Source organism: Pristiophorus japonicus, chromosome 23 (genome assembly GCF_044704955.1).
Source record: "Pristiophorus japonicus isolate sPriJap1 chromosome 23, sPriJap1.hap1, whole genome shotgun sequence".
Lineage (NCBI taxonomy): Eukaryota > Metazoa > Chordata > Chondrichthyes > Pristiophoridae > Pristiophorus > Pristiophorus japonicus.
Window position 1 is genome coordinate 58,343,450 of NC_091999.1, and position 3,738 is coordinate 58,347,187.

Below are 3,738 nucleotides of genomic sequence, written 5' to 3' on the forward strand. Positions count from 1 at the left end.
CATAACAAACCATTAGAAATAGGAGCAGGAGTAGGCCCTATGCCTCTCGAGCTTGCTCTGCCATTCAATAAATTCATGATTGATCATCGAACTCAACTCCACTTTCCTGCACAATCTTCATATCCCCAGATTCCCCATAGACTCCAAAAATCTATCTACCTCAGTCTTGAATATATTCAGAGATTCGGGATCCACAGCCCGATGAGGCCGAGAATTCAAAAGATTCACAACCCTCTGAGTGAAGAAATTCCTCCTCATCTCGATCCTAAATGGGCTTCCCCTTATCCTGAGACTGTGCCCCATAGTTCAAAAGAAAACACCAGGAATTGAACTCGGACCTCTATGCTGTGTATGGTTTTATGCCATCTTCGAATGTCCAGATGGAGATTTACATTATATTTTCCTTGGAAAGATATGGAAGTCTTTTTTCCCCTGCCACATGGTGCAATATTCATTGGAAGTTATTGTAATGTAGAAAAGGTGAACTCGAAAATGGCTGCCTTAATTTGTTTGTTTCAATGACCGTAGCTCACAATAAAATTGCATAATCTGATTGGCTCACTAGGGATTAACATTCGGTATAACTAAGGGATCATTAGAATGAGCCACAACTCATATTGGAGCTACTGTCTCCAGCAATTCGTTTCTCACTGAGAATGCACGCTCCTGGAAACAGTCCAATACTTGCCATTTACTATCCGCTTCTCGCTGCTGTCGGTGTTCCAGGTAAGGTATTACAGCAAGTCATTGGTTGTTAAGGATATCACGGTTTCTGCTGATGATCTGCATCTTTACCCGATTTGGCATTTTGTGTTTCGAGATTTTGCTTCACAGCCGCTTTGTTCATTGTGTTCTGATGAAAGATCACTGATCTGATACATTAACTCATTTTCTCTCTCCACAGATGTTGCTTGACCTTCCAGGTTTTCTGGTCTCATTTCAAATCTCCCTGAGTCAGAGTATGTGTCTTCTGTATCCCTGTTCAGTGTGACATTTTATTGGAATTGTAAAGTTCCCCGGGTGTCCAAAGCAAAATTTATTACAACATTATTCTGCATCAGCGTGACTTCCTGTCCCAGATCTATATTCGCACTGCCTTCAGCTAATAATCTCTGTTCAAGTCCAAAAGTCGTTATTTTTAAAAAGTAAGAATCGTGTGACTGATGCAAAAATCTGAAGTGAACCGATGCGACAATGATCGGTCAATAATGTGTGTCTTGATATGTATTTCCCGCCACTTTTTATCAGTACAGTTAATTCTGGTGATCAAACACAGGTTCACAAATGCTGTCGACGGACAAATGTCCAGAAATGATGCGTGTAAAGGGTATTTAAAATGCATCTATTTCTGACTATTGCGTTGAAACGATACTAAAATCAACTGTGTGGTTGATAATGAAGAATAAAGGTGCAGACAGCAGGAAAATGTCTATCAACGGGTCAGGTGGGCAGAACAGTGGCAAATTGAATTTAATCCAGAGGTTTGTGAGGTAATGCATTTGGGGAAGTTTGACAAGGAAAGGGAATACACATTAAATGGTTCACTGAGAAGTGTCGAGGGACAAAGAGACGTTGGAGTGCATGTCCACAGATCCCTGAAGTTAGCAGGACAGATAGATAAGGTGATTAATAAGGCATAATTAAAGCTTGCATTTATTAGCCGCGGCATAAAATTCAAGAGCAGGGGGGGCTTATGCGTCAACTGTATAAAACACTGGTTAGGCCACAGCTGAAGTATTGTGTGCAGTTCTGGTCACCGCATTGCAGGAAGGAGATGATTGAACTGGAGATTTACGAGCATGTTGCCGGTAGTGGGGAATATTAGCCACGAGGACAGATTGGATAGGCTGGATTTGTTTTTCTTGGAACAGAGGGGAAACTTCATTGATGTGTATAAAGTTATGACGGGCCTAGATATAGAGGATAGAAAGGGTCTATTGCCATTAGCAGAGGGATCAACAACCAGGATACATCAATTTAAAATAATTAAAAGTTTTAAAGGGTATTTGAGGGGAATTTCTTCATGCAGAGTGTTCTGGAACTCACTGCCTGAAAGGATGGTAGAGGCAGAACCCCTCACCACATTTAAAAAGTACTTGGATATGCACCATAGGTGCCGTAACCTGCAGGATTACAGACCTAGAGCTGGAACGTGTGATTAAGCTGGAAAGCTTCTTGTTGGTCGAGGGCCTTAAATGGCCTCCTTCTGTGCTGTAAGCTTCTATGAATCTATGAGTCTATATGATCGAATTTCTGAACTGATTGAATGATTGCATGATTGACGTGTGATTTTAGCCATGCAATTATTGAAGGGATATTCTGAGTCATTAAATGGATGGCAATCAGTGAACGATAAACGGTTGTAGTCACGAAGTTGCACCTAAAACTCCTTGGCCTGTTCTCACTGTCCTGCTCCTTATTCATTGCTTTAGTCCGCCTACGCTCCTTCACTTTCGCTGTTCCTGCTTCCCTTCCTCAAACATTATTCAAATCTTAACAGATCAATCTCTGCTGACAGGTCACTGAATCATTCCCATCGCGAGGCTGAAATATGATCAAAATAAATAAACATCAAGGAGGAGTTATACTTAATGTTACTGTTTTCTTTTATGTCTATTTCCTGCAGCTAACTTGGTGATAATTGTGATCCTGTCCCGAGGAAAGTGCGGTCTTTCCAGATGTATCACTTGGTACCTGCTGTCCATGGCAGTGGCAGATCTCCTGGTCATTATCACCGCTGTGATATTAAACCGGATCAGTGGATTTTATTTTCAATTTAGTCTGCTGTCCACTACTCCAGGCTGTACTATAACATCTATCCTAATTTATGTAGCCACGGATAGTTCCATCTGGTTTACAGTCGCTTTCACCTTCGATCGATTTGTGGCGATATGATGCCAGAAACTGAAAACAAAATATTGCACTGAGAAAAGTGCGGCTCTGATTATAGTCATGGTCGGTGCCCTGGCTGTTTAAAAAAACATCACTTCTTATTTCACTTATGAACCTATGTTCATAACTTACAATGTCCCATGGTTATGTAACATCAAAGTAATATTTTATCGTTCTCCTCTATGGATAGTATATGACTGGCTTGACAGAATTTTAACGCCATGACTCCCCTTTCTCCTGATATTGCTGCTCAATGCTCTGACCGTCAGACATATTCTAGCGACGAGCAGAGCCCGCAGAAGGCTCCGGGCCCACAGCAATGGAGAGAATCAAAGCGACCCAGAGTTGGAGAGCCGGAGAAAATTAATCGTTTTACACTTTACCATCTCGGGCAGTTTCATCCTATTATGGACAGTGTACGTTGTAAATTTCTTGTATGTCCGAATTACAAAGAATAATTATTTCTCAGGTTCCAATTTCAAAGACCCAAAATGTATTCTCCAAGAAACCGGAAATAGTCTTCAGCTTTTGAGTTCCTGCACAAACACGTGTATTTATTCAGTGATCCAGAGTAAATTCAGAGAGGAGTTAATGGATGCGCTGAAATATCCAATGAATCTCATTATAAAATTTATCAAATTATAAAAATGTATTTTCGTGTTAATTCTGCATTACATCACACCCAGTGGGCCATCCTGTCCTGTCAGTTCTGAACCAGCTTTGTCCAGCTCCATCAGCCCCAATAACATGGCCCATCTCGACATCCAAGTCTGAGAAATTGAATATCTCGACATCCACATGCGCGATATCGTACATCTTGACATCCATGTGTGAGAAATCGTACAA

The 3,738-nt window shown here is 41.1% G+C and overlaps 1 pseudogene; it reads left to right on the forward strand.

Annotated features, from left to right (window-relative positions):
- Positions 1–656: 656 nt before the first annotated feature.
- Positions 657–3,537, forward strand: LOC139235563 (probable G-protein coupled receptor 139; annotated as a pseudogene).
- Positions 3,538–3,738: the final 201 nt, after the last annotated feature.